The sequence below is a fragment of the Mesoplodon bidens genome (assembly GCF_964165515.1).
Source record: "Mesoplodon bidens genome assembly, chromosome: 1".
NCBI lineage: Eukaryota > Metazoa > Chordata > Mammalia > Artiodactyla > Ziphiidae > Mesoplodon > Mesoplodon bidens.
Window position 1 is genome coordinate 168048629 of NC_138176.1, and position 13290 is coordinate 168061918.

The 13290-nt window shown below is 36.7% G+C and overlaps 1 protein-coding gene across 4 annotated transcripts in view; it reads right to left on the minus strand.

Annotated features, from left to right (window-relative positions):
* The window catches only part of ADK (adenosine kinase), a 509588-nt gene that overhangs the window by 311947 nt on the left and 184351 nt on the right, over positions 1–13290 (minus strand). The window lies entirely within an intron of this gene.

Here is a 13290-nt window from a genome sequence, read left to right on the forward strand (position 1 = left end):
TATTCCCATTTTACAGAAGAGGAAACTGAAACTTGAAAAGGTTAGGTGACTTGGGACTTCCCTGGTTGTGCAGTGGTTAAGAATCCGCCTGTCAATTCAGGGGACATGGGTTTGACCCCTGGTCCGGGAAGATCCCACATGTTGCGGAGCAACTAACCCGTGCGCCACAACTACTGAGGCTGCATGCCACAACTACTGAGCACATGCACCACAACTACCGAAGCCCACACACTCTAGGGCCCACGTGCTGCAACTACTGAGCCCGCATGCTGCAACTACTGAAGCCCGCGTGCCTAGAGCCTGTGCTCTGCAACAGGAGAAGCCACTGCAATGAGAAGCACACCACAACGAAGACTAGCCCCGGCTTGTCGCAACTAGAGGAAGCCTGAGCTTAGCAACGTAGACCCAACGCAGCCAAAAATAAATTTTAAAAAACAAACAAATAAATAAATAAAATATAAATAAACAAAACATATTATATAAAAAAAAAAGGTTAGGTGACTTGCCCAAGTTTGTACTTGCCCAGCTTTGCTTATTGCACAGCACATTCCCTAAGCCACTACACTGTGCTAAGCTAAAATTTAGACTATTTTGTTTTTTACTTTCTCTCAAGTATCTTGTCGCCAAAAGTACCAAAGAAAAGAGAAATACTCTAGAAAAGCTCGTCTTAAAAAACATGGCAGTTGACAGTACCACTATGTAATTTAAATGGTAAACACCATATTCATTGCCCAACCAACCAAACGAGACATTTTTCTCTCCCAGAAAAGATCTGACTTTATTTTTCAGTTCAGATAAATATATTAATTAACAAGACATTTATTTTTAAAAGTTCCTGAAACCTAATTACAAAATAGAATGAAAAGGAATGGAATCAAGGCAAGAATTTTATCCCCTGAATGAAATAAGATCCTGCAATTTGTGGTTTTCCTTACTGAAGCACTTGTTGCTTTGCATTTAGGCAGGAGAGACACAATCTCAAACTATACCCATGTTTAATGTCATACTGCAAGACAATGTACCACATTAAGGTTCATAAGTGTTAAAGGTATGCTTTCTTTCATAAAGTGGATAGTTTATGATGTGTACATGTAGATTTATACTACACAACGTCAGAGCACACCTTAACTACTGAGACAAAACTAAAAGCATGTTTTACTAACAGTGGCAAAAGAATCCCTTAACACAAGACATAAAATAAGGCTTAAAGGACGAAAAGCAAAAAGAAAAGAAGGAAAGAGAAAAGAGGAGGGGGAGATAAGGAAGGAAGAGCGAAAATATAGGTTTTGCTTTACATTAAAGAATCTGATTTAACATAGAAGGATGTCACAAACACATTAAAAATATCCTTCAGGAAAACAAAACACTTTCTTCACCTTAGTTTAGCTACTAAAATCTCTCACAGTCTTATTCAACAAAGAAAAAGATTACCAAAGAAGGGAGGTGTTAATTCATACTTAAATTTTTCAATTGCAAGGAGAAATTCACAATTTTAATAGTCAACTTTATTTTGTAAGACCTAAGTTACTTAAAATTATTCATTAATCTTAAAATTGGCACTAAAAGAAACCTCCTTTTTAGTGACATAAAGGTTTGACAAGACTCTGTGTTATATCACCGTCTGCCACATCCTGCTCTGATATTTATAAATGTAGTTGTGCTATTGACAGTTCTGCAACTGCTCCAGGTGTAAGGCATTAGAAGGGAGAATTCTCTTTGATCACTCCAATGTCGTTTCTTCTCTTTAGATCTAAGCAGTCTGCACTGTTCCCAGATTCTGAGATATTTCTACTAAAATGCCTTTTAATCTCTATATAGTTTTTTCAGGTGAAATAGGTCATAAAAAGAGATAATCAGAATAATATTTATTCATACAGGAAAGCCACATAGATTAACTGTTTTTTTTTAAAAAAAGGTCTATAAAAGAAAACATGAGGCTCTCAATTTTCATCAATTTTAATTTCTAAATACTATGACTTAATTGGAAATGCTACATGGTTCTTATAATACCAACTTTACAATTCTGGGTTGAACATGTTTCTATTCATTCAAACATAATTGTATAAACTTTATAAAAATGTTTTTAGGTACTCAATATACAAAGAGTTTGGGAAAACTTTAAAACACAATTCTGAAAACTGGTTCATTACATGATGTTTGTATGAAAAAAACAATTAAAGCACCCCTCCCCGCTCCACACACCCCAGCAGCTATCCTGTATAAAACATAAAAATACTGGCACAAGACAGTTTTCTCAAATTTTCATGAAAAACAAAACAAAAGCTTGCTTAAAATTTCACTAGAAGTTAAACATAGAGGCTTATCTAACTGTGAGAGAGGTGAGAAAAAGGAAGATTGAAAAGTCAATAATGAGAGAACGAGGTGAGGAATTAGAAGTAAGGATATAAGAATTCAAGTGACCAAGAGAAACGTTTAATACTTATGGAAGAAAAGAATCAAATCTACTACTGATGGATTTATATAAATGATTAAGGAAGAAAATTTGTAATTAGGAACATATTTTACTTCCTGAAGAAAAATGGAGGAGAGAGGGCTATTTGGCAAGGAACATATACACATTTAGTAGTTTTCAATAAATGATTCAATTACAGCAAAGAATGAATACATTTTATCCCTAAGATCTTTGCTTTAAATGAGAAAGAAAAATATACTTTATTTAGAAAAAATGGCAGTTATTAAAGTAATAAGAATATGATTACTTTTTATTATTGAATAGCAAATCATAAAAATCCATATAGCCTCAACACTTTGGGGGATGAGAGGAAGAAGAAATAATTGATTCCAACAATGATCTACTTATACTTCAGGTAACAAAGACTGAGAAGGCACTTAAAATATTTGATTAGATGCCCAGAACATATGCAAAAATGACTAATTTTTAACAGGTATAGAACATTAGAAAGATCAGTAAATCAATTTGCAGGAAACTTAATAGTGAACTTATATAACTTAAAACAATATAGGAATACCACATGTAGCTGGTCATGAGGCTTCTGAAAAATACGAGTCAGAAAAAAACATATACTGACATGGAGCAAAAAGATATCCAAACACCAAAAAAACTGCTGTCCCTCAGAAGATGAAGGAAAGAGTTGGTTTAATTAGAACTGTATTAAAAATGATGGCTACTTGATTCTCTCTGACAACCTCCAATTCTTCCCAAATTGAAGCAGACTGTAAGAAGTGGAGACAGTATGTGAAACGCTACTCAAATCTAACATATATGGACAAGTCAAAACTGAAGTCCACTAGTGAAGAGAGAGAAATCTCCAGTAAGGAGAGCAATCAGAAGTTTCCAGTTAGAAGACCTGGGTTCTAATTCTGATCTGCTTAGTTACCAACCATGGCATTTTTATCTATCTATTTAATCAGAATCCTTTTCATTAAAATGAGATCACATCTTTTTTCCTATCTCACAGGCTGTTATGAGGCTCTAAAATTTGAGAGAGTATACAATAGTATAAAATAAAGATTGCAAAGAGGTAATACAAGTAAGTTAAGTAGGTAAGGTTTATGAAAAACAATAGCCCAGCATAAGAATAGAAAACAACAGGCCACTGGCCTTAAAACAGAGTGACCAACTGTTTAGAATCCCAACACAGGAACAAATATAACAGACCAAAAAATACATATATAATGATAATTATGGACCAACTTGATGGGGTATGCAGCTCCAAACTCTTTCCAAAGAAGCATTAAAACAAAAATAAACAAACAAAACCCTATCAAGTACACCAACATATGTACTGTAGGAATTGCAGAAGAGAGAAAGGAGCAGAAAAAAATATTTGAAGACATATGGTCAAAAAATTCCCAAATTGATGAAATACATGAACCTACACATCCAAGAAGTTCAATGAACTCCAAGGAGAATAAACCCAAAGAGATTCACACCAAGACTTGACTAAATTATCAAAAGATAGAGAAAGAATCTTAAAAGCTGAGAGAAGCAATCTGTCAAGAATAACGGGTCCTCAATAATATTAATAATATTTCTCGGGCTTCCCTGGTCGTGCAGTGGTTAAGAATTTGCCTGCCAATGCAAGAGACATGGGTTTGAGACCTGGTCTGGGAAGATCCCACGTGCCACAGAGCAACTAAGCCTGTGCACCACAACTACTGAAGCCCACGTGCCAAAACTACTGAAGCCCACATGCCTAGAGCCCGTGCTCCGCAATGAGAAGCCACCGCAGTGAGAAGCCCCCGCTTGCTGCAACTAGAGAAAGCCGGTGTGCAGCAACAAAGACCCAATGCAGCCACAAACTAACAAGTAAACAAACGAATGAATAAATAAATAAATAAATAAGCAAGCAAGCAAGCTGATTTCTCATCAGAAACCATGGAAGCCAGAAGGCAATGCTATGACATATTTCAAGTAATAAAAGAACTATCAACCAAGAATTCTATATCTGGCAAAACTATCCTTTAAGAGTAAAGGATAGGGAGTTCCCTGGTGGCCTAGTGGTTAGGATTCCAGGCTTTCACTGCTGTGGCCCACATTCAATCCCTGGTTGAGGACCTGAGATCCCACAAGCTGCGCAGCACAGCCAATACATAAATAAATAAGAATAAAGGAAAAATTAAGACATTCCCAGATAAACACAAAAGCTTAAGGAGGTTGTTAATAGTAGACCTTCCCTACAAGAAATGCTAAAAGGAGTCCTACAGATTGAAATGAAACGACACTAGACAGTAACCTAAAAACATAACAAGAGGCTTCACTGGTGGCGCGGTGGTTGAGAGTCTGCCTGCCAATGCAGGGGACACGGGTTTGTGCCCCGGTCCGGGAAGATCCCACATGCTGCAGAGAGGCTAGGCCCGTGAGCCATGGCCACTGAGCCTGTGCGTCCGGAGCCTGTGCTCCGCAACGGGAGAGGCCACAACAGTGAGAGGCGCGCGTACCGCAAAAAAAAAAACCCAAAAACATAACAAGAAATAAAGAACAGTGATGAAGGTAACTACATAGGAAAATATAAAAGCCAGTATTGTATATATGTGCCACATCTTCTTTATCCATTCATCTGTTGTTGGACACTTAGGTTGCTTCCATGTCCTGGCTATTGTAAACAGAGCTGCGATGAACATTTTGGTACATGACTCTCTATGAATTATGGTTTTCTCAGGGTATATGCCCAGTAGTGGGATTGCTGGGTCATATGGTAGTTCTATTTTTAGTTTTTTTTTACTACCTATTACTGATATACATTTTGCTTATTACTTCTTTTTAAATTTTTTTTATTAGTTTCTGCTTTATAACAAAGTGAATCAGTCATACATATATATCCGTTCCCACATCCCTTCCCTCATGCATCTCCCTCCCTCCCACCCTCCGTATCCCACCCCTCCAGGCAGTCACAAAGCACCGAGCTGATCTCCCCGTGCTCTGCGGCTGCTTCCCACTATCTATCTACCTCACGTTTGGTAGTGTATACATGTCCATGCCTCTCTTTCGCTTTGTCACAGCTTACACTTCCTCCTCCCCATATCCTCAAGTCCATTCTCAAGTAGGTCTGTGTCTTTATTCCCGTTTTACCCCTAGGTTCTTCATGACATTTTTTTTTAAAAATTCCATATATATGTGTTAGCATATGGTATTTGTCTTTCTCTTTCTGACTTACTTTACTCTGTATGACAGACTCTAGGTCTATCCACCTCATTACAAATAGCTCAGTTTCGTTTCTTTTTATGGCTGAGTAATATTCCATTGTATATATGTGCCACATCTTCTTTATCCATTCATCCGATGATGGACATTTAGGTTGTTTCCAGCTCCGGGCTATTGTGAATAGAGCTGCAATGAACATTTTGGTACATGTCTCTTTTTGAATTATGGTTTTCTCAGGGTATATGCCTAGTAGTGGGATTGCTGGGTCATATGGTAGTTCTATTTTGAGTTTTTTTTTTTTTTTTTTTTTTTAAATTTTATTTATTTATTTATTTATTTATTTATTTATGGCTGTGTTGGCTCTTCATTTCTGTGCGAGGGCTTTCTCTAGCTGCGGCAAGTGGGGGCCACTCCTCATCACGGTGCGCGGGCCTCTCACTATCGCGGCCTCTCTTGTTGCGGAGCACAGGCTCCAGACGCGCAGGCTCAGCAGCTGTGGCTCACGGGCCCAGTTGCTCCGCAGCATGCGGGATCCCCCCAGACCAGGGCTCAAACCTGTGTCCCCTGCATTGGCAGGCAGACTCTCAACCACTGCGCCACCAGGGAAGCCCTATTTTTAGTTTTTTAAGGAACCTCCACACTGTTCTCCATAGTGGCTGAACAGAGTGAAGTTAGTCACAAAGAGAAAAACAAATACCGTATGCTAACACATATATATGGAATCTAAAAAAAAAAAAAAAAAGGTCATGAAGAACCTAGGGGCAAGACGGGAATAGAGACACAGACCTACTAGAGAATGGACTTGAGGATATGGGGAGGAGGAAGGGTAAGCTGGGACAAAGTGAGAGAGTGGCATAGACATATATACACTACCATACGTAAAATAGATAGCTAGTGGGAAGCAGCTGCGTAGCACAGGGAGATCAGCTTGGTGCTTTGTGACCACCTAGAGGCCGGGAGAGGGAGGGTGGGAGTGAGGGAGACGCAAGAGGGAAGAGATATGGGGACATATGTATATGTATAACTGATTCACTCTGTTATAAAGCAGAAACTAACACACCATTGTAAAGCAATTATACTCCAATAAAGACGTTAAAAAAAAAAAACAAAAAAACTTGATGTGCCTTTAAAATGGCCAAGTAGTCCCTGAAGAAGAAAATAATGAAGAATTCTAAGGTAAAAAAAAAAAAAAGCCAGTATTACCACACTTTTGGTCTGCAACTCCTCTTTTATTCCTAGAGGATTTAAAAGGTAAAATGAATTATACAATAATTATAAATCTGTGTTAATGAGCACACAATGTATAAAGATATAATCAGGGACAACAACAATATAAATGGGGAGGATGGAGATATAAAGGGGCACAGTGTTTATGCCATTGAAACTAAGTTGGTACTATTCAAACTAGGTTGTTATAAGTTTCGAATGTTAATTGTAATCCCCAAATTAACCAAGAAAATAACTAAAATACATACAAAAAAGTAAAGAAGATGGGAATCAAAATGGTATACTACCAAAAATTGAAAAATATAAACAAATGAGTACTTGTCATGAACTAACTGTGTCCTCCCAAAACTCATATGTTGAAGCCCTAACCTCCAAGATTTCAGAATGCAACTATATTTGGAGATTGGGGCTTTAAAGGAGTCATTAAGTTAAAATGAGGCATTTACGTTAGGCCCTAATCCAATCTAACTGGTGTCTTTATAAGAATTAATAGGAACACACAGAGAGACACGAAGGGTATGCACAGAAGGACAAATATTTGAAGAAGCAGCAAGAGAAGAAAGGACCCTGAAGAAACCAAAGTAGCCAACACCTTGATCTTAGACTTCTAAGCTTCCTTGATCTGTGAGAAAATCAATTTCTCTTGTTTAAGCCACCCAGTCCATGGTTATTATTTCAGTACTTAATTGAAATTATATACTATTCTGTATTATTTCCTTTTCTGTTACATAAGTGCTATTATTTAAATGAAACAATATGAATAATTAACAAGTGGCAATTAGTAATAATTAAAAGAAGGACTAACTAAACAGTATATGTATGGGAAAAATATAACCATCATTTCTTTTGTTTAAATAAATATAGCAACTTATTTTAACTTTTTAAAACTCTCTATTACGTATTTAAATTTCTATAGGCCATATTGTATGTTCTTAACGTACATAAATATAAAATTTGTAAAAAGAAGAGTAAGTACAGTTGGATTAAACAGATGTTACAAAAATTTAGAAAAAAATAACAATGACGTGTTCCTTTTTGTCCCATGAAATAAAAGAATATTTTAACTCTGTGTGTTTCCTTTCCAATAATACTTCTTTGAACTGATTAAAACCATAGGACACCTTCTTTAATGTGTGATAAAACTGAATATAGTTAAAAGTAAATTTCACTTTGACTTATGGCTCTGCTGTTATCTCCACATTCTTGGTGTCAGTCCAACATGATGACATCAAGCTAAATATTCTTTCAACAAAAGCATTTGAGCATGGAATACTTAGGATTTTATTTACTAGCAATAGCAGGCATTTAGATATACAAGAATTAGTTTCTAGCTCTACAAAATATTTATCTACCTCGAATCTATCTAAATGCTTGTTTTGGTATTCCAACTGCTTATTCAATCATGTCCCTTGCATTTATAGATTCATTACATATACTATCCATGCCTAAAATGAACATAATTTCAAAACACTCCAAACCACAATGGTGATTGCAATTTCTGTTACCAAAGTTGGATTCCAAGTAACTTACAGTTTTAGTAAAGACATTGAGAAAGCCCTATTTAAGTTGGCTGCCCTTCTATAGTGAACTTTTCCTGCTCTTGAGATATAAAGCAGTCATATTACATAAAAATGAGTCATTTGTTTGTTGTATGAGTTTTTCCTAGCCTCCTTATGGCCTCTTCAAATATCATCAAACACTTTTGGAGAAATGGCATATAAATTTTTGTTTTACTGTAATCTTTCTCTGCATTCTCATCTTCAATGTACTGCCTGCCACATTAGATAAGGACATTCTTCTTGTCTCACATTCTAAAAATATCATACTGCAGGACATATTTTCTAGGTCCAGCAACAATTATAGCCATCTTTTAGGCACATGTCCAAGGAGGCTATCTCCTTCCAGTTTTTTTAAGTCAAAAATCATATTAAGTGCATCTGTACTTTTTTAAAGAACTGAAAAGTGACCAAAAACGTTCACTATGAAAGCATCAATATCATAGGTAAGCAAATCACATCCCTTTTTTTTAGCAGTGTTGTATACAAGGTGTGCAGGATATTTAGAAGATAAAATCTTTATTTTCATTAATAATTTTACACTGAATAGAATCTGTCAAAATTTAAATTTGTACTGTCTGTCAAATATGTAGATGAGAAAAGTCTAGAAATTATATTTGGACATGATATCAACAATACTGTTTTATGTTGCCTGTGGTTTCATTAAAATCTTCAAAAACATGTTTTAACAAATTAAATTATCTAAGAGCTAATGGGAACATTTTCTTGTTGACATGAGTTGCCACATCACTTGATACATCAAAGTATGACTGTTGGTAAGATCTGACAGAATGAGCTCTACATTGTCAATGTTAACCTTTACTCTTCATATGACTTCCAGTTCTTCTTTCATAGAGGTGATGATTTTTGCCAAGTAACATTCTCTTTCAATGTTTCAGCATATTTTTCCATAGCTACCATGAGAGTTATTGTTGTTAAACTACCGAACAAGGAAAAATTGATCTAAACCTGGTGTGATGTGAGGAAATTATCTTAAAGCCCTGGTAGACTCCAAGTATCAATACATACATAAGCAAACTATCCCAGAGGACACAGAACGGAAAGGGCCTACCAACCAAATTAAGATGCTTAAATCACAGATGTATCCATTTAAAACACACAAGAAGCAAGGGAGAGAGTTGGAGTAAGTTATCACACAGGGTGCAAACAAGTATAAGAACCACACTGCCTGAATGTTCAAACATCATCTGCTTTTCACCTCATCTGCCTTCCCTGATGATGATGGTATCATTATGAAAACAGGGCCACACTTTGAGCAAGGGGGCCTACAGACAGGAGTCCCTGGGAGATATTAAAAATCAGGAACACTTTGGAAAAGAGCCTGAACAGCCATGGCTTTATTTGCCTTTCCTGGGTTATATGCATGTGGGGGTTAGAATGAGAACATAGTAAGTTTCACTAATGAGTGATCTTTGGAGAGGTGGGCCTAGTGGTATATGATCATAATACAGTCTTTCCATCTCTTTCTATGTATCAGTAATACTCTTGTTTGTTACAACACAGGTTTTCTTTATTCTGTCTTTAGCAGTCTTACAGGTTACAAACTTACTTGCTATTTATATTTAACAAATTGTATCAACTTTGCCTGTTTCCCAAGCTACTTGTTTATTTACTATCTATACTTAAAATATCCTATGAGTTTTGCCTCAATCTTAAAACCTACCAGGTTACTATCTATGAATTTCATCTATCTTGTTATTCTTCTTGTCTTTACAGAAGAACTGAATTATTTTCAAAATACCTGTAACAAAAAACACGTATTACAGATGGCATATGCTAATGAAAAACATATAGAATTAAATGGTTTATGGGGACTTCCCTGGTGGTCCAGCGGTTAAGAGTTTGCCTTCCAATGCAGGGGGTGCAGGTTCGATCCCTGGTCTGGGAGCTAAGATCCCACATGCCTTGCAGCCAATAAACCAAAACATAAAACAGAAGCAATACTGTAACAAATTCAGTAAAAACTTTAAAAATGGTCTACATCAAAAAATAAAAAAAGTCTTAAAAAAATGGTTTATGAATACTTCGACGATGATTGAATTCTTACTCTTATTCTTGGCCCTAATTTTAGATCTACAGTTCACAGCACCTAGCATACATTCAGTTAGTGTAGCTACACTGAACTGGTATTTGTTGTCCAGTATTTGCTTCTTCAGTAACCTAGAGTGATAGAGAAAATGGAAGACTGTAATCCAGTTGTTCTCAGAGGTGAAGGAGAACACAAATGAATAAGAAAAGAAGACAAAAGCCCAAAATCAACCAATCAAGTGCATTAACAGAAAACAAAAACCAGAACCTTCCTGGATGGGATGTCCCTGGTTAGACTTCTTAAACAGCGTAAAGCTCAACCTCATTCATTCACAATAGATTCAAGCAAGATTATATCAAGATTGTTCACTCTAAGGCTCTAAATATTTTATCACATTTTATTTAAAGTTTAGATGACATAGCTTATGTTACCAGCTACTACCTAGCACAATGACTAGCACATAGCAGATGCCCAACAAATATCTGCTTTATGTGCAAAGGAATCAGTTCTTCCTATTAATGACTGCCAAGGAAAATCTGAAGAATTCTCCTTCTAAAGAAAAGTACTTCTAAAGGAATGTTTTTCAAAACTCTGTGGTTACCCTAGTCATAAATTATAACTGGGCAATTATGTAGTTGAATCATCAATCAGATGTAAAAGAAAAGCCCTCTCAAAATAGTAGGGGAACTAAAAACCCAAACAAGATGTTCAACGGAAGACTAGATTGAAATAAGTATTTTTAAATGAATGAGAGCCAAAAAACTGGTTGTTCTGTCCATGAATGGGTAAATTTACATTCTGTAAAGATGAAGAAAATTCAGAAAAATGGGGGGGGGAAGCCCTCTCCAAACTTTCTTTTGAAAAGTAGGATAGGGACTTCCCTGGCGGTGCAGTGGTTAAGAGTTTGCCTGCCAATGCAGAGGACATGAGTTCGAGCCCTGGTCGGGGAAGATCCCACATGCCAAGGAACAACTAAGCCCGTGCGCCACAACTGCTGAGCTGGCACTCTAGAGCCCACAAGCCACAATTGCTGGGCCCACGTGCCACAACTAGTGAAGCCCATATGCCTAGAGCCCGTGCTCTGCAACAAGAGAAGCCACTGCAATGAGAAGCCCGCGCACTGCAATGAAGAGTAGCCCCCGCTCACCGCAACTAGAGAAAGCCCGTGCACTGCAACTGGAAAAAGCCTGCGCGCAGCAACGAAGACTAACACAGCCCCCCAAAATTAATTAATTAATTAATTAAAACAAAAAGAAGCATAATTTTTAAAAAACATTCATTATCTCATAAATCCTTACAACTTCCACCTGCAATAAGCATTAACCTCCATTTACAGGTGAAAGGCCCATAAAAGTTGCTCATGCTTTCATAGCCAATAAAGTGACAAAGCTTGAACTCAAACCCAGTTCTAATGGACTCCCATGGCCCCGAGAGCAAGCCCATGCTTTTGACTTGTTATGTCGCCTCACTGATTATTGAATAAACAAATGAAATCCGTAACTTGAATCAAGTTGATATCACTCCCTTTTGGAGCATTTCTAGAATCTATTTTTGATTTATTTTTTAAATGTAGTAACAGACATATACAAAATTTACCTTTTTAATCATTTTAAAGCATACAGTACATTTGCACTGTTGTACAACCATCACCACTATTTATCTCTACAACTCTTTCTTTTCATCTTGTAAAACTGAAACGCTATGCCCATTAAGCAATAACTCTTCATTTCCCCTTCCCACAACTCCTGGCAACCACCATTCTTCTTCCTATCTCTATGAATTTGACTAACCTAGATACCTCATATAACTGGAACCATCATCATTAGTCCTTCTGTGACTGGGTTATTTCACTTAGTATATATGCTCAAGATTCACCCATATTGTAGTATGTGGTAGAATTTCCTTATTTTTTAAGGTTGAAAAATATACCATTATGTGCATATACCACATTTTGTTTATCCATTTATTCACTGAAGGACATTTGGGTTGCTTCCACATTTTAGCTATTGTGAATATAATGCTGCTATGAACATGGGTTTACATGTATGTCTTCCACACCCTGCTTTCAATTCTTTTGGGTATATAACCTGTCTTAGTCTGCCCAGGCTGCCATAACAAAATATTACAGACTGGATGGCTTGAACAACAACAAAAAATTTTTTGGAGGCTGGAAAATCCAAGACTAAGATACAGTTGATTTGGTTCCTGGAGAACCGAACGCTCCCCCTACTACCCCACCCCCACATGAGGACACAGTGAGAAGGCAGCCATCTACAAGTCAGGAAGGAGGCCTCACCAGAAACCAAACCTGACAGCACCTTCATCTTAGATGGCACCAGCCTCCAAAACTGTAATAAAATAAATTTCTGTTGTTGAAGCTAACCAGTCAGTGGTATTTTGTTACGGCAGCCTGAGAAAACGAATACAGAAGTAAACTGTCTTTTTTCCATTAACCTGAGCTCACAAAGTGACCACCGGAATGTTAAACAAACAAACAAACAAAATCAGCTGAACAAATACAAAGACCTCATCTCCTCAGGCCACTGCACACAATATTTTACAACCTACAATATTTTAATATTATGATTAAATTTGAGCTTTGGAAGTATGCAGGATAATTATACAGTGTATGTCTAAATCTAATAAAAGTTAGTTTAAAAAACCAGAAATTGTTTAACCTTTGTTTGTCAGTTTTCCACTTCTCTGGCCCATAATTAAAATTCAAAGGGAAAGCATTAATCAATAAAAAAATCAAAATGACCTGAGTCCATCAGAGTTAACCTTTGACTGCAGTTAGTGGGATTTTGAGCTAGTTTACAAATCGTAGAGGT